Here is a 20225-nt window from a genome sequence, read left to right as displayed (position 1 = left end):
TATGGTTGAATTATCGAAATCGAATATGCCCCTTTTTATTAAGTCTGGTAATCTAAGAATTAGGGAACAGACACCCTAATTGACGCGAATCCTAAAGATAGATCTATTGGGCCTAACAAACCCCATCCAAAGTACCGGATGCTTTAGTACTTCGAAATTTATATCATATCCGAAGGGTGTCCCGGAATGATGGGGATATTCTTATATATGCATCTTGTTAATGTCGGTTACCAGGTGTTCACTATATGAATGATTTTTATCTCTATGTATGGGATGTGTATTGAAATATGAAATCTTGTGGTCTATTGTTACGATTTGATATATATAGGTTAAACCTATAACTCACCAACATTTTTGTTGACGTTTAAAGCATGTTTATTCTCAGGTGAATATTAAGAGCTTCCGCTGTTGCATACTAAAATAAGGACAAGATTTGGAGTCCATGTTTGTATGATATTGTGTAAAAACTGCATTCAAGAAACTAATTTCGATGTAACATATTTGTATTGTAAACCATTATGTAATGGTCGTGTGTAAACAGGATATTTTAGATTATCATTATTTGATAATCTACGTAAAGCTTTTTAAACCTTTATTTATGAAATAAAGGTTATGGTTTGTTTTAAAAATGAATGCAGTCTTTGAAAAACGTCTCATATAGAGGTCAAAACCTCGCAACGAAATCAATTAATATGGAACGTTTTTAATCAATAAGAACGGGACATTTCATATGTAACATGACACATGATGACGTTATAATCTGTGAATCATCATGTTCCATTTAGAAACTCAGCATGACTTACTGTAATATAATCACGTTGATCAAGTGTCATTATATTATACTAACTCATGCATCAGTTCTCAACATTACTTCAATAACATTCACATTTTAAGCTCGAAAGTTTACAGAATATAGAAACTAACAGTTTATATATGATGTAACACTGATATCATGAAGAGATTAATAATTTCAGATAAGATTACTTATGAAAATATATTCAGAAATATCGAGGATATTTATAATGAAAGATACGATAATATTTCAGAATATCTAAGATCAGAGAATGATAGAAATTATTGTCCGCAAGGGTTTAGAGTAAAGAGCAAGATATTCGCTAAAGACTTTAGCAGGTATTGAATCATTTGGATTCTTTGAAGTCAAACTTATTCTTTGTGATTTGTCCACGGGTTTCTTCATAGTTTCGCATAATCTGCTTTTCGGTACTAAATTTTCTATTGAATGTTTCCAATATAATGATACACAGGAAGCACGAAGAGATATATAATTTCGGACGAGAATATTTTGAAAATATCCTCAGAAATATCGAAGATATTGATGATGATATTTTGGAATTTCTAAGTTCGATGGTTGATGGAGAAAGATTTTTTCGCAAGATTTTAACATGACTTCGGAGCAAGATATTCTCTACAGATTTCAACGGATCCAGAATTATCTGGATTCTTTGAATATAGGGTATGGTCTTTGCATTTGGCCTTGGTCTCCTTTATAGTTTGCTCAATCTGTTTTTCAGTACCAAATTTTCTATCGAGCGTTCCTAACATTCCCTTCTTTATTATCAAACTTTTGTCCGTTTAGACCATCTACCATTTTTCTGTTTCCTCTGCATTTAATGCTACGATATTTGAATCATCGGTTATCAATCCAAGGTGGTTTCAGGAGAATTGTATTTTTAGATTATTAACCGCTGATGGTACTATGGTGGAATATAAAAGGTTCCCTGGTAACAATAAAAGAGCGCACATATATATATATCAAGGTTATAATAAGGTTGTTTCGAACGAAAAGTCAAAGTTGACTTGCTAGAGCTGTGACAAAATTTGCTAATTTGGAAAGGGAATGCAAAGTTATTTTGGGTAATAATAACACTAAAGGAATTAGCACAACTACGTGTTAAACGTTTACTCAGTTTCTGAGAGTTTTTCAGATGCATAACTAAATGCATCAATCTTTTCTCTCGTAGATGAAGTGCGGTTGATTCATCTTCTCGATTGAGGTGTTTTCAAGGATCATGACAGGTTTGAACGCGGATTATAATTGTCAGGATACAAATGAGGTTTAAGATGAAATCAAGTGGCAAACTTGAAGAATTATTTAGTTTCATATGTTATAATCAGTATTTTAATTCACTTTAATTGTCCAATATTATTAGCCCACAGTCGATTGTCCACAGTTTTACAGTCCAATAATTCATATATAGTTTAATATACAATATTCGAATTAATTAATACGTATCGTGACCCGTGTACATGTCTCAGACTCGATCACAACTCAAAGTATATATATTATTTGAGAATTAACCTCAACCCTGTATAGAGAACTCGATCATTACTGCATATAGAGTGTCTATGGTGATTCCAAATAATATATATAGATGCGTCGATATGATATGTCAAAACCTTGTATACGTGTCCTGATATTTAAAGTGCGTAAAATAAATGACAGAAATTAAATGATGATAAATTAAATGCGTAAAGTAAATAACAGAAATTAAATAACGATAAATAAAATTGCGATAATTAAATTGCGATAAATAAACTGCGTTAACTAAAATGTAATCAGTTAGCTAGGAACAGTTAGCTAGGAACAGTTAGCGTGGATTCTTAACAAAATTTTAATTAGTTAAATCGTTTGTTTCTAACAACTTTTATTTTGTCCAATCTTTTCTTCATTATGCCACTTGTTGGTTTGTGATAAATCAAAATCCAAATATGAAATTGAAAAAAAAATATGGTTATTCTGCGGTGAACGGATTTGTATCTCTGTAGATGTAAGTAGGATAGTAAATGGATGTTGAATCAGATTCGAAGAATGTACAGTATAACCTATTAACGTGAAATCTAAATATTCCTCGGGTATTACCTACCCGTTAAAATATTTTCACCATTAACAGTTTATACAAAAGAATTTTTAATTACAATCTTTATGAAAATATACTTACAGATATATTTTCTTCAGATGTAATCATAGATTTAATGAGTTAATATAATATTAATCTCATTTGATTTACCGTTAGAACTAATATATATAATCTCTAAAACATTGAAGATTACATAATCGTCATGTCGAACGAAGATAAATGATGTAGAACGATTCGCAGATTGATGATTATGCTCGAGGTACATAATTAGATGTTGTGGTGTATGATGTGAACTTGAGTTGTTGGTGGTACTGGTATTGATGTTGGTGCTGGTGATGTTGCTGAAGCTGGTATGTTTTGCACCATATTCTCCAAATTGATTACTAGAGCGCGAAGTTCATTGACTTTTTGTATTACTCCGGGATGATTGTCGGTCGGAACGAGTGGATGAATAAGGTTTAGAATCTGAGTTATGATATATTCGTGGTGAGATATTAGAGAAATGAGGGTGAAAATGGTGTTACGAACAGGTTCGCCGGTAAGTGCTTCAGATTCTTCGCCAAAAGGTGAATTCAGTTAGTGGAAGGGATCGCCTTCTGCACGTCTCCATTGATTAAGTCGACTACGAATCCATCAGATGAATTGGGGATGGATGATTGGTTGATTCATTCTGCTGACATTGCTTCCGGAGCTTAGATGACTATCCATTCGGAATAACTGTCGGGATAACTATCGGAATAGCTGTCGGAATCTGAGGGACTCGAACTAGTTGAAGGATTCATCTCGTACGCTCAGATGAAGGATTTTCAATAAGAAATAGATTATAGGATGTAGATTAGTATCTTGCAATACATAATTTACATATGCATATGTAATACTAAAATCTCATAAGTTACGGAGGAATCTACGGAAGCTGTCAGGTAAAGATAACAATAACAGATACGCTAAGATATGAATTAGCAAATACGCTAAGATATGAATTTTGTCTATACACTATTCATGCAGTCAATGCAATAAGATGTGTCTAGACTAAGAATAGTAAGCAGGTAATTTACTAATGATGATAAACAAATGATTTCTGACAAAAATGATAAGCAAAACTTTTGTCATGTAGACACGGTCGAAGTCCAGACTCACTAATGCATCCTAACGACTTATCAGTTAGACACACTAATGCATACCCGGTTCACTAAGACCACCGCTCTGATACCAACTGAAAATACAGTGGGGACAACTACCGTCTCACCCAGTGCCTTCCCAGCTAACCGCCTGGTGACCACTGAGTGTACCTCAGATACTGATTTTAGGGCCTGCCTCTCGGCTACTGCCAACCCTCGTAAGGGATCGCAAGGAGTAAGAGCCAATGCTTCGTCACAGGTAACACTGTAAGAACCTCCTTTACGACTAACCCGCCACACATGGACGGCGTTATACCAGCTCTGATACCAACTGAAAGGACCCGTCCTAATCCATCCGGAAAAAGTCCATATCGGTTATAAACGACATTCACAATATGCATATAAGAATATCCCCATCATTCCGAGATCCTCCTTCGGACATGATATAAATTTCGAAGTACTAAAGCATCCGGTACTTTGGATGGGGTTTGTTGGGCCCGATAGATCTATCTTTAGAGTTCGCGTCAATTAGGGTGTCTGTTCCCTAATTCTTAGATTACCAGACTTAATAAAAAGGGGCATATTCGGTTTAATAATCCAACCATAGAATGTAGTTTCACGTACTTGTGTCTATTTCGTAAAACAGTTATAAAAGTTGCGCATGTATTCTCAGCCCAAAAATATAAAGGGTAAAAAGGGAGCAGATGAACTCACCGTATTCTATTTTGTAGTAAAAATACATACGACTATATTGAACAACTGAACAATGCAGGGTTGGCCTCGGATTCACGAACCTATATTATTAGTATATATATTAAAACATATAGTCGCAATCGAATAAGTTTATATATATATATAATTTATTAATTATATCATTTTTATATTAATATATATATATATATATATATATATATATATATATATATATATATATATATATATATATATATATATATATACACGTCTCATATATTCATTTTGTGTATAACGCTAATAATGTTGTTATGTTATATGTATTAAGTATATTTTTATATATGTATAACTCATTCGTTTGTTAAAATAATAATTTTAGTAACACTATGATTATATTAATATTGTTAAAAATAATAATAATCATAATACTTTATATTAATAATTAAGGTATTATTGTTAATAATTATATTAATACTAAATATAATGATATATATAATAATAACTTTAAAATATTAATTTTTTAGTTAGTGATACTTATAATAATGATTTTTAGTAATTACATATTAGTAATACTCATTATAATATAAATAATCATATTTATGATGATAATAATAATAATAATAATAATTATGATACTTATAAGGATATTTATAATACTGATAATACTTACAATGCTAGTAATAATAATAATAATACTTAGATTAGTAATAAACTGAATAAATTAATATTAATGATAATAACAATATTAATAATACTTAATGATAATACAAATAATAATAACTATGATAATGATAATATTACTTATATTAATGATAATAATATTCATAATATTAATGGTAGTAATAACAATAATTAGCATAACAATAACAATAATAATTATTAATAATAATAATAATAACAACAATAATAATAATAATAATAATAATAATAATAATAATAATAATAATAATAATAATAATAATAATAATAATAATAATAATAATAATAATTAAAATTAGTAAACTACCTCAAAAAGAATTCCAGAGAAAAAGCTGCCAACGCTTGAACCCATGACCACTCGATAGACTCAAATACTCAGCACCACTCCTCTGTTTCAACATTTCTGATTTATATTACCCCTGTATTAATTATAACCTGATACCTTCTGTTCTTCCTAAACTTCTTCTTCTTCTCTTCAGATTCGACCCAGTTTACAATCACATCCCTATTTTAATCGTTTTAGTTTTTAAGCTTCCAAACGAACAGCATCTAAATATATTGAAATTTTTGAATTTAACAGAAACCGAAAAAGAAGAAAAAAAATAATAAAATAAAAAAAAATGCTGAAGCCGTCGCTGTTTTGTTAAAGAAAAAAAATTTGATTAATCGATTTCGAATGTTTTAGGCTATGATCATAAAATGAAATAGTTTATAAATCGTTCATAGAAACTTCAGAAATCAACAATTGAATTTAAATCAAAACAGCTAACTCGAATTTGCTCATTGAACAATTATTTGACTTTTTGTTTTAAAACTTTGACTTGAAAATTAGAATCCAATTCGAGGAGTTGGGTTCTGAAACTCTACAGGTTGTTTTAATACATGATTAACAATAATCCTGCACTTTTACATTTTGAAAATCGTTTGAAATTAAGATGTTGGTGTTCTTGATCAAGAACAGGGACTTCGAGCCTTTATTAAAAAATTTTGTTTAATTTAACAGTTATGATTACTAGTTGTTGATAGTAAATTAAATGTGCTCCATAAAATCACAAGTTGTCGATTGTTATATGGAGATTAAAGTGTTGACATGAATTTTGACAGGATCATTCGTACATAAAGGAAAAAGAGAGAAAAAAATATAAAACAAATAAAGTGTGATATGTATAGCTAACTAATTTTAACCCCATTTGTAATTGAATTCAGTACCTAAATGATTTAAGGGACAAGAACAAAAAAATAGAACAGTAAGATAGTGATGTAAAACAGAATTTGACTCTATATGTAATCTTATTTATAATTAATGTTAATATTAATAATTAATAAATATAAATATATTAATAATAATAATATTATCAATATTATTAGAAATAATAAAAATATTGATAATTATAGCAATAGAAATAAAAATAATATTACTAATCAAAACAATACTAATAATAATAATTATAATAATACTAGATAATAATAATGATATTAACTATAAAAATGATAATAATAGAAATCATGATATTAATAATATTACTAATTATAATGATATTAATATTATTCATGATAATAATAATGTTAGTAACAATTTATATCAAACTTCATATCTATAGATAATAATATTAATAATACTAGTATTGATATTATTGTTGAAAGTAATAACAATATTATTGTAACAACTATATTTAATATTTCATATAATAAATTATATAATATATTAGATAATAATGAGTATTGTACATTTTAATATTAATAATAATGATGATATAGCAAGTTACATGTTTCCCTTTTTATATAATATTACTGATAAATATATTTTTAACTTTTAATAATATATGTTTAATATTCATACATTTCATATGTATTATCATATAATGATAATTATTAATAAGAATTGCATATATATATATATATATATATATATATATATATATATATATATATATATATATATATATATATATATATGTATATATATATATATATATATATCTTCATTTCAATAATACTTAATTGTTATTATTTTATCTTTTTTTTATTTCAATTAAATTAAGTGTGTTTTTATTTATTCAAAAAAAAATATTACTTATATATATTTATATTTACATTATTATTTTACACACAATTGTGCGTGAATCATCGGCACAGTCAGAGAGTAATTGATTATATAACATAGTTCCAAAATTTTAGAGACTCAATATTACAGATTTTGCTTATTGTGTCGGAAACATATAAAGATTAAGTTTAAATTTGGTCAAAAATTCCCGGGTCATCACATCGGTTTATGCAAGCGATAGAATCTCGTGGTCAATGAAATTAAACTATTTTTCTGATAACTGTTTTTCAGATACTGTTACATTACTTTAAACCTGTAGATTCACCAACATTATTTGTTGACCTGTTTTTGCGTGTTGTTATTCTCAGGTATTAATTGCTTCCGCTGTTGAATATTGCCGTTACGTAGAAGTAAAGCCAAGCACTGGGACCAGAGTTAACATTCCGTTAAAGGGAATTTTGACGGGGTGTTACAATATAGGAGATATATTACTCTGTATATTTTTGTTTGATATTAAGTGCTGTTATTTGAGTTTGTTTGTCTTTTTTGAAAGGCAAGTAAGTTTTATTAATATATAAAAAACTACACGAACAAAGCTAGCAAGAAGCTAGATAAGACACGAGACTACACCCAACACACAATTAAAAACTCAACAAACAGATACACGAGACCACATCCCAACACACAATTTAAAACGCACAACAAACAAATGCTCGAAACAAAATGAACCATATGTGGAAGTTGTTTCCGCTGAAAATCATCAGGTGGAGGGTTAAGTTAGTGGGGAAGATGATAGCGTCGTAGGATGTCCAAACCGCGAAAAGGGGCAGATGACTATGAATCAAGAAATTGGTTTAATTTTATGGGAGAATATGCTTAATTTTATGGTTGAGTGGCTGAATGACTATGAATATGAGAAGGAAGACTTTGAATACTGGCTTGATTTTGGCGGTGAGAAAATTTGGGTGCCATGTATTGAAATTTTGGAAAGTTTTGAATTCGGTGTAAATTGTATTGGGAAGATTTTTGAGGAATTTCAAAAATTAAATTGGAACAGGGAATTTAAAAAAATTGGGAATTAAGTAAGACATATTGAAATAATTCAAAAAATTTGGGAATTAAGGAAGGAACATCGAAATAATTATGACCCTTATTTATTATTGTGATACTCGATACATAATAAAGTATAGTAATAGTCACTCTTGTAAACGACGTCCGTTACGTTCGTTGCGACGTTCGTTGGGGTGTTTTGGTGGCTAGTCCGTTTAGACCCATCCCGTTTTCTAGTAAGTAGGTCAACGATCATGAGTCGGGTCAAATGCGAGAAAGGTCAGGTCAACGTCAGTCAAAAGTAAAAAAAATTGGTTGAATTTGGTCAACAGTCGGTCAAATCGATCAAAATTGACGTAGTTTAGTGTTACTTTTTGTACTATATTAACGATAATAACGATTATAAGCCTTTAGAGCATTCGATATCCTTAAGTTCATCCGATAAGCCTTACTATAGCTCATTCAAAGATATTAAAATTTAGATCGCCTGATAAACCGTAAGGTCGTCCGATATGACTTATGATTGTCCGTCATGTTTTAAACTACATAGAAAATTTATTTTTATGCCTTATAAACGTATGTAAAACGTTTATATAACTTTTTTAGCACGTCTACATAAATTTTTATGACACGTCTACATAAAATACTCTAACACGTCTATATAACTCGTAACTAGAATCCTAGAATATAAATAATACTTAATTACTATATTGTAAGAGAACACTTTAAGTTCGTCCGATAAGCCTTAAACTCATCCTCATCGCTAAGATGGCTTTAAACCCTAAACCATAAACCCTGGACCATAAACCCTATACCCTAAACCCTAAACCGTAAACCTTAAACCATAAACCCTAAACACTAGACCCTAGACCCTATACTCAAAACCGTAAACTTAAAACTCTAAACCTTAAACCCTTGACCATAAACCCTAGACCACAAACCATAGACCTTAAACCCTAGACCCTAGGCCCTAAACCCCAGACCATAGACCCTAAACCCCAGACCATAGACCCTAAACCCTAGACCCTAGTGAGCATGTGGTGGTTCGGTTATTCAGTGGTGGTTCACTTGTCAACTGGTGGACATGTGGTGGTTCAACTGTCCGATGGTGGTCCATTGGGGGTCTGGTGGTCTAGTGGTGGTTTGGTGGTATGTTGGTCTGATGGTGGTATGCTGCTTCGGGGGTGGTCTGGTGGAGGTCATTTAGTTTGTTGGTGGTCTGTTGCTCTACAGTTAGTATGGGGTTCAGTGATCCGGTGTTGATTTGTTGGACTGGTTGTGGTCTATTGCTCTACTATCCACTGGACTACTAAAGCGCAACTGGACCACTAAAGCGCAACAGACCACTAAAGCGCAACCAGACCACCGGACCATCACTGGACCAACGTACCATCACCGGACTAACAGACCCTACCAGACTAACAGACTACTATAGGACCACCGAACCAACATCAGGCCACCACTGAACTACCAGACCACAACGAACCACCAGATCACCACCACCAATGATAGAATCCAATCCATGTTACACCACCAATAGGGATGGCACCCGCAGGCAACGGGCACAGGTCATATATACCCGCGACCCGCCCATCGGGGTGTTTTTTGCTCGTTGAGACCCGCAGGTAAAAAAATTTAGCCCATGCCCGTGACCCGCGGATACCCACGACCCGCGGGTAATAATAACATACAACTTCGTTAAGATTTTTTTTAGCAAAGTTAAATAATCTTATCAATAACAAACGATATGTACAAACTAAATGTAAAATGACGTGAAAATAAAGTTTTTTACTTATATGTAATATTATAAATTTAATCAGTAAAACCACTTTTAAATTTTATAATTGTATGCATAAACGCGCTGGTAAATTAAAAAAAAGTCTCATGAATTAGCGGATCAGGTTTTACCCACGACGGGTAGTATGTACCTGCGACCCGTCGGCGGGTAAAATTTTTTATCCGTGCCCGTGCTCGCGGTTAACATTCAATGATTTTACCCGCCCATTACGATTCGAATATCCACGGGTGACGGATTTTTTCTAGCCCATTGTCATCCCTTGTCCACCAATCACCACCACCTACCTGATAAAACAATTGATATTGACATGAAAATTAAATTACTCGTACTTAAAATTTTCACCAAATTTCAACTCACCCGCTTTATCTCTTAAAAATTTTAAACCTCTAAATCAATTTATTATCTTTTTCAGGATTAATTTCACTATCATTAAGGTGGTTTCATTCGATCACTAACCCATAAATCTCTAAATCAATTTCTTCTCCTCCTCATAATACTCTCAATAAGTTAATAGGCGTTCAAATCCGACAACACGTTGGCATAAAAACTTGAAATCCGGTCAAAATAGTTGAAGAAATCAGATGTCCTGTTTCTTTTTATTATCTTGAAATCCTAAATACTTAGAAATAATATAGAACCAGTAGTTGCGGTTAGGCCTTAGGACCAGTAGTTGCTTTTAAAACGTATGTGTTTGTTATATATTTGTGATTTGCTGATGATATAATCTTTATCTGTAAATTTAATTATTTAGTGGTGGTTATATACTATATTTGCTATGGATGTTCATACATGAGTAACATACGGTGTTTCACTGTTTATGTATTAAACTATCAATGAAATTGAAATTATATAGAAATAATTAGGGGTTTTTGTCAACTACTAGTATAAATGGGTCAATTTGGGCAGTTTGAAAATAATGAAACCATATAAAGTAGTTTGGCTTACAGTTTGAGAGATTGAACTAGTTGTGCTAACTGAATGTTGCCAACAACTGGTATACAATAAGTGTTAAGCTCTATGTATCTATAGGTATACAACTGGTATACACCGCTACGTCCCACTTTATGGGAACACTCATCTAATCGTCTATATCGGAATCTGCTCTCTTATGGGATCATTGACGGTTATGTGCGTGAAAGCAGTCGGAATAGCGATTAAACTGTCGTTTTCCGGAAGTAATCAGTTCATTTACTTTCAGACATGGTTTTTCACCCTGCTCCTCTTTGTTTTCTGTGTTATGCAACTCAACTATTTGAACAAGGTACGCTGTACACAACTCTGTTATACAAATGCATACACATATATTTGTTTTGTTGGTTTTAACTTTTAATCGTAAGAAAATGTATCAAACTTTACCTAATCTAACTGTATCTATCTAAGATAGTTTCTATTGCCTTATACTATGTATAATTTGTTCCTATAAATTTAATTATGCTTGATGTATTCTATAAATTCATGTCAATTTGGGTGTTTTTTTTTTTTTTTTTGTTTCATTTTGCAAGTTGTAGAAAAAGTGATTTTTGGTACTATTATTTGTAGATTGTTGTTCAAACTTTTACTGCCTTCGAGCTTCCTTTAGTTTTGATGCTACTGCTGTAATTGTTATGAATTCAAACTGCAAGTCAAACTGATTTAAGCTAAAAGTCAAACCCTTACCTTCTATGAAATCGTTTTCAAGATTATCTAATTTGAGAAGAAACGAAGGTAATTAGTTCAATGAATTAAGGTTCTATCTGGGTTTTAATTTCTTTTTTTCAGAACCTTACCTTGATGTAAGTTATCTCCGACCATACAATAAATTATCTGATGTACAATATCACTTCCTACATGTGATAATTTTCCGTTAGTATAATTTGCCATTGGTACATCTTTATCTTCATACATAGGTTTGACTCTTATATTTATGCTTCTTCAGACTTTATATTGGACTATTCAATTTTGTTTAGGTTAACGTATATACAGTATATTTGATGAAATCTCAACTTAATTGACACATTTTTACCAACTATTTTTCTATCTTGGTAGTGTATTATGTTTTGCTTCTCTAGGTTTCAGTTTTAGTCTAATTTGCAGAATTGCAGTTAACTTTACAATGTGTGCACATATCGTGTTTATTTAAATTTGATTATAATTTCTTAACTGTTTAAATTATGCTTCAGTAACATAGTTGATTTCATTATGGCCGATGAATCCAACTCAAGACTAAATAAGCATCATGTAAACGAAACATAATGCCACGTACAATTATGGGAACACTTAGTACCACACCCAACCTAATTACACAATGGATGTGTGCATTTTGTTCTGGAAGCACTCATGTAATACAAGAATGATTGTTTAAGTTTTTCCTCTCTTTCTCTACTAACGGTGTTTGGCGTTTTGGAAATAAAATTTTGCTTTCTATGCACTTAATGGCTGTTACTATATTTGAATCACATGCTGAGTGTTTGTAGTTTGGAAGTTTGGCTTACCAAATGTATGTAAAATAAGCTGTTTTTGCATGAAGAGTAGTATTAAGTGCTTATATATTTAGCTTTTTATTATTTTTATTTCTAAGTACCAGATATGACTAATGGCATAAATTACTTTAGTCATAAGCGTTTGTTTCAACAATTATTTCAATTTGATATTAGATTATGTATTAGTCCCACAAAATCACGGGCTATAAACTAATATTTCATATTATCTATCTATAGTTCCTTCATTAATAAATGATGTTGCAACTAAATGAAAACCGTTTTGTATGCAAGAGGTGCAAATATATATATGCAGAGTTCTTGGGTGCAAGCTTTACTTATGACACATACCACATGGTCGAGCCTCATCCTGATGGTGTGTTTCAACTTTAAAGTCCGACACCGACCACCTCATTTTTTGGTAATTTACTATGTTTGGTTGCTGAAATCAGGGCAGGAATTAGTTTGTCTATATTGAAGGCATTGGCTCGGGGTTGCTATAGAAGATGTAAATTACATAAATGCTCATGCTACATCTACACAGACTGGTGATCTGCACGAATATGAAGCTATAAATTATTGTTTTGGGGATAATTTTGAGGTATGCGTGATAACATTTAACAGCTTAATTGTGGTCTAACAAGGTCTGGTGTTTTTTTCTTTTTTTTTGTAAATCTTGTAGTTGAACTCCACGAAATCCATGATAGGTCACCTGCTTGGGGCAGCTGGTAGGGATGACAATGGATCGGATATGGATCGGGTGATGCCGTATCCATATCCATATCCATTTAATTTTTGTTCATCCATATCCATATCCATATCCATTTAGTTTCAGGTCATCCATCCATATCCATATCCAGTGGATTAAGCGGGTTAATGGATATCCAATGGATATTAAAACTTTGTTATAATATTTTCTTATATGTGACTAAGACAAAAAAGTAGTATAGCAATAATGAATATAACATGAAATCTGTAAGTTTATTTTGTTAAATATACGTGTTTTATTGTAATATATTATAGTTATAGCTATTTCATTAGAGGATTGAAAGCATAATATAAATCTAATGGTAAATGAACTTGTAATAGTAAATATGTAAGCATAAATCTATATTTATGCATTTGTAAACGTATTTCGGGTGGTAATGGATATATCTATGGATGAAACTTTTCATCCATGTCCATATCCATATCCATTTAGATTCATCCATATCCGTATCCATATCCATTTAGGTTCATCCATATCCATCATAAAGCGGGTGGATCGGATGGATATCCACCGGATCGGGTGGCCATTGACATCCCTAGCAGCTGGTGCTGTGGAAGCAGTGCCTACGGTTAAGCTCACTGATTTATTCACTTTAAACATGTTCACGGTGAATACGCTATTTCTGTAAGTAAATTTATTTATAATCCCATTGTATGTAGGCTATACAGACTGTATGCCTCCATCCAAACATGAATCTTGAAAATCTAGATGTTGGTGTAATACGTTATCACCTCCTTTTTTTTTTTTTTTACACAACAACAACAAAACCTAATACCACATGGTGTGGTGTATGAGGGAGGTAAGATGTAGACAATCCTTCCCCTATCCGAGAATATAATTTCTTTTGAAAAATGGATTTCACATCTGTGATGCTTGGGTGTCTTTTGACATAGTTACTAAAGAAATTAATAGCCACATAAAAAACTATAACTGTAACTTGATGATGGGTCCCGAGGCATTTCAAATGATAGAAACTAGTGTTCGAACCCTCGCTTCGCGCCGGGGTTCGGTTTTCAATGTATTATATTGCGTTTAGTTTGTAAAATTATTTCGTGGCTAAAGATGATATCGTTGAAGCGCAATTCGATTAGAACTAAAAGGTATAATCCGTGAAAGATTTAAATTTATTTTAAATTAACAATATATGTTCATCTCCGCGTTTCACTATGGAATTGTCGACTTTTAAAAATTTAACGCAAAATCGACGTGTATGAAAAGTACCTCAAATATTTAGCGTTTTTTAAAAAGCGTCTGTTTTGCGTATAGTTAGTGACAGTGTGCTCCTAAAATTATTTCGAGTTAAACGATGGTGTCAGAAAAATTTAACTTGTTGCGAGCGAGAAGATATGGCCCGTTGAATATTTGGGTGGAGTTTATTTAAATTTTTTTATGAAAATGAGTATTTGACACTTTGGGGTCGATTTTAATATTTGAACAAACTATGGGGGCTTTTTTGAAAAAAAGGTGGGAAAAGGGAAAAAAAGTGAAAGGACGAAAACGCCCCTGGTGAATATTAATCGTTTTTGTCTATTAGTTAGTATATAAAGTATGTGGTCGATTTATAATGAATGAGAAGTTTAATGGTTAAAGCATAAAATGTTAAAAGTTTGTGGTAAATGTATAAAAGTTATAAAGTTAACTATCATAAATTTTGTGTATATTTTAAGGCTAAAGTGTAATTAAGTGAAAGATTGGGGGTAGTTTGTGAAATGTGTGAGTGTACTATTCAACTTGGCTTTACCTTTTAGATATGTAGATAGAATGTGATGCAAATTTTTGTGTAAGAGAGGCTTATGCACAAAATGTCCTGTGCTATACTTATAACAAAAGACGAATAAAGTGGAGATCATTCCTTTATTGGGACAGATGACGAGCTTTCGACTAATTAAGCGAGTTTCGATCTGTTTTTATTTTTATTTTTAAATATTAATAATAATACCCATTTTGACCCTCAAAGACAAAAAATGATATGAATAAACACATTTGTAAGTAAACAGATTTTAACTTGCCAATACTTAGCTTTCGATTAGGGTTTGAGCCGATAGTAGCGATGCTCATCTTTCTGATTCGCACCGACTCTTTCAGGTGATTCATGTATCGTTTGAACGAATGATGTGTCTTCTGCATCTATCAATTCTGCTAAGGGCTTCTGTTACTCGCACGCATTCTCTCAGTCAGTTGCTATGTCAGCCTTCCATGTTACTACAAGAGCCTGAAGGTATTAACTTACATTTTTACCTCTTCACACTTCTAGCTCTTTTGTGACTGATTACTAGATGATATACTACTCTGCATATATGTTTGAGATTGTTTATGAGTATTGATTACCTTTGCAAATGATTTTTTTTTTCTCATTGTGTTAAATTGTTCATGATAATATCTCAGTATTTGTAACTCTTGCATAACCTATCTGTTGGCAATCAACAATAACAATTAACTGTTTCATCTAATAACTAAATCGCATTCATATTTTGTAATTGTATACTAGAATCCTTATTGATTTTGTTTCATACATTCTCCTTATAGATGTAGGTTCACTATATCCCATTCCCATGTAAAGATTACATATCCACTATAATCCTTTGTCCATTTTAGAAAACAATATCTGTAACATATGCAACAATATAAAGTGAATACTTTCACAAAAGCTATATACACAAGTTGTATGTATGTTACTGTTTACAATTTTATGTCCATAAATTGACTAAACTTTTAAAAGGGTTTAACTAATATTTACTGATATTTGGTTGCTGCTTCTAATTTTGCAGTAATTATATTGATCACTACATCAGTTCAAAAGAGCAGATTATGCTTCAAGATACTATGGATGGTGTTGTGTTTTCTACCTCCAAACCATAGGGAGATGCAGCACCAATTGTAAGCTTTTCTTGGATCATTCCAAGCTATAGCACACTCCTTATGGGTGTAACCAACTAAATAACATACTCATCATGTACACTATTAATAAACCGTACACATTAACCAATCAAAACGAACAACTGATCAGTTATCAAAGTAGTTGGATGAACATCCTGCAACAATGGAGAGACGTATGACGTTGGCAAAGAGATTAGAGCTATATAAAAGGGCACATCACAAATAGGCATTAATTGGAACAATGGAGTTTTACTTATTAGTATATGTTTATTTTACTAATTAGTGTATGTATGTGATGTGCTAAATGATTTGGCTCCTTATTTCTGTCTATTTTCATCAAATTATATGAAAAAAGGTTTGTTATAGAGTAGGAAAGTTGTTAACTTTACTTGGAACTGAGGGGTGTAGTGAAATTTTAATATAAATTATGTGTAGCGATTTGTTGGTCTGTCGGGGTGTCATAAAGCATGATATGTTAACTTCGCATATGTAACCCGAAAGGATCCGCCGCATCGCACGAGCCGTTCTGGTTCTCGTTACTACCATATGTAACTAAATACAGTCTCTTACTTTGTAGGTACTTGATATCAGCTTTCCTGTAAACTATTACCACTTTTCTGAATTTGGCTTAAACCGTTACCACTATTAAACTGTTGCCAATCCATTAAGTTATATTATAAATTACTCTATTATTCTTTGATTGAGACCCATTATTTATTTGTTCTATCAAGTCATTGAGTCTTCTCATTATAGGACCTTTTTTAAAAAGGTCATAAGTTATAATATGACCTTTAAAGAAGTGTCCTATTAGTTATACTTTTTAGAATTCTAAATAATATTTGTCAATCAACATATAGGACACCATTACTTAAAGGTCATATTTAATCCCATTATAGGACCCGTTGTTGGAGTTCTATTAACTTCGAAATTACTCCAACTTTCTTAATGGTTTTATGTAAAAAAAAAAAAAGAAAAAGAAAAACCTTTCAGGTTAACATAATGGGTCAAATGGTTAGGATGTTGGTATGTAAAGGGGAGGTCATGGGTTCGAGTCCCTGTTTCACTTTTTATAAAACACTTGATTGTGTCCTATTATACCTTTTAGGACCTTAAATAAAATCCATAAATCAACATATATGACACCATTACTAAAAGGTTCTATTTAATTCCATTATAGGACTCTTTTTAAAAAGGTCGCAAGTTATGATAAGACCTTTAAAAACTATCCTATTAGTTATACCTTTTAGGACCCTAAATAAATTCCGTCAATCAACATATAGGACACCATTACTAAAAGGTCCCATTAAATCCCATTATAGGACCCTTTTTAAAAAGGTCACAAGATATGATAGAACCTTTAAAAAATGTCTTATTAGATATACTTTTTAGGAACCTAAATAAATTCCGTCAATCAGCATATAGGACACCATTACTAAAAGCTCATATTTAATCCCATTATAAGATTCTTTTTAAAAAGGTATGATAGGACCTTTAAAAAGTGTCCTATTAGTTATAACTTTTAGGACCCTAAAAAAATTCCGTCAATCAACCTATAGGACACCATTACTAAAAGGTCCTATTAAATCCCATTATAGGACCCTTTTTAAAAAGGTCACAAGTTATAATAGGACCTTTAAAAGTGTCATATTAGTTATACTTTTTAGGACCTAAATAAATTCCGTCAATCAACATATAGGACACCATTACTAAAAGGTCATATTAAATCCCATTATAGGACCCTTTTTAAAAATGTCACAAGTTATGATAGGACCTTTAAAAAGTGTCCTATTAGTTATACCTTTTAGGACCCTAAGAAAATTCCGTCAATCAACATATAGGACACCATTAATAAAAGGTCATATTTAATCCCATTATAGGACCTTTTTTAAAAATGTCACAAGTTATGATAGGACCTTTAAAAAGCGTCCTATTATTTGTACATTTTAGGACCCTAAATAATTTCCGTCAATCAACATATAGGACACCATTAATAAAAGGTCCTATTTAATCCCATTATAGGACCCTTTTTAAAAAGGTCACAAGTTATGATAGGACTTTTAAAAAGTGTCATATTAGTTATACCTTTTAGGACCCTAAATAAATTCCGTTAACCAACATATAGGACACCATTACTAAAAGGTCCTATTTAATCCAATTATAGGACCCTTTTTAAAAAAGTCACAATTTATGATAGGACCTTTAAAAAGTGTCCTATTAGTTATACCTTTTAGGACCCTAAATAAATCCCGTCAACATATATGGCACCATTAATAAAAGGTCCTATTTAATCCTATTATAAGACCCTTTTTAAAAATGTCACAAGTTATGATAGGACTTTTAAAAAGTGTCCTATTAGTTATACCTTTTAGGACCCTAAGTAAATTCCGTCAATCAACATATAGGACACCATTAATAAAAGGTCCTATTTAATTTCATTATAGGACCCTTTTTAAAAATGTCACAAGTTATGATAGGACCTTTAAAAAGTGTCATATTAGTTATACCTTTTAGGACCCTAAGTAAATTCCGTCAATCAACATATAGGACACCATTAATAAAAGGTCCTATTTAATCCCATTATAGGATCATTTTTAAAAATGTCACAAGTTATGATAGGACCTTTGAAAAAATGTCCTATTAGTTATACCTTTTAGGACCCTAAATATATTCCGTCAATCAACATATAGGACACCATTAATAAAGGTCATATTTAATTCCATTATAGGACCCTTTTTAAAAAGGTCACAAGTTATGATAGGACCTTTGAAAATGTGTCATATCAGTTATACCTTTTAGGACCCTAAGTAAATTCCGTCAATCAACATATAGGACATAATTACTAAAAGGTCCTAAAAGGTAGTCTGTTAGGACCCTTTCCATGACCCTGTTAGGACCCTGAAATAATGGTCATAATATGTAGTTTTTTAGGACCTTTTCGTTTTTGACCAAATAAATATTGGTCCTATAAGCCCGTTTTTCTTGTAGTGAAAATAAAGATTATATATATATATATATATATATATATATATATATATATATATATATATATATATATATATATATATATAAATACACTTAGTACACATAACTTAATTATATTAACATGATATATATAAATGAAGATGTATAAATAAATAATGAAACTTATAAATTATTAAATATATAAATTACATCACTAATAATAATATATATATTTGTTCGATTACAAGTATATGTTTTAATATATATATATATATGAATGATATAGGTTCGTGAATCCGAGGCCAACCTTGCATTATTCAATGTCGTCATATGTATTTTTACTACAAAATACAGTATAGTGAGTTTCATTTGTTCCTTTTTTAAATGCTTTTACAATATATATTTTTGGGACTGAGAATACATGCGCTGCTTTTATAACTGTTTTACGAAATAGACACAAGTAATTGAAACTACATTATATGGTTGATGATCGAAATCGAATATGCCTCTTTTAGTCTGGTAATCTAAGAATTAAGGAACATACACCCTAATTGACGCGAATCCTAAAGATAGATCTATGGGCACTAACAAGCCTCAGTCAGAGAATTTGAACTGCTTTAGTACTTCGAATTTATCATGTCCGAAGGGAGTCCCGGAATGATGGAGATATTCTATATGCATCTTGTTAATGTCGATTACCAGGTGTTCACCATATGAATGATTTTTATCTCTATGTATGGGATGTATATTTATGAGAAATGGAAATGAAAATCTTGTGGTCTATTAAAAATGATGGAAATGAATATTGTTGATAAACTAATAAACTCACCAACCTTTTGGTTGACACTTGAAAGCATGTTTATTCTCGGATATTAAAGAAA

At 31.3% G+C, this 20225-nt stretch overlaps 1 long non-coding RNA gene across 3 annotated transcripts; it reads left to right on the top strand.

The window, feature by feature from the left end:
- Nucleotides 1–10622: 10622 nt before the first annotated feature.
- Nucleotides 10623–16941, top strand: LOC139846637 (uncharacterized). 3 transcript variants are annotated; one of them, XR_011759116.1, is made up of 4 exons: nt 10623–11542; nt 13032–13338; nt 15592–15724; nt 16275–16941. It is a non-coding gene; the product is annotated as an uncharacterized lncRNA (long non-coding RNA). The 3 variants fall into 3 exon arrangements; XR_011759117.1 differs by having other exon boundaries at nt 10623–13113; nt 13190–13338; XR_011759115.1 differs by having other exon boundaries at nt 10627–13338.
- Nucleotides 16942–20225: the final 3284 nt, after the last annotated feature.

This window comes from Rutidosis leptorrhynchoides, chromosome 5 (genome assembly GCF_046630445.1).
Source record: "Rutidosis leptorrhynchoides isolate AG116_Rl617_1_P2 chromosome 5, CSIRO_AGI_Rlap_v1, whole genome shotgun sequence".
NCBI classification, from domain to species: domain Eukaryota; kingdom Viridiplantae; phylum Streptophyta; class Magnoliopsida; order Asterales; family Asteraceae; genus Rutidosis; species Rutidosis leptorrhynchoides.
This window is presented reverse-complemented; position numbering and strand designations above follow the sequence as displayed.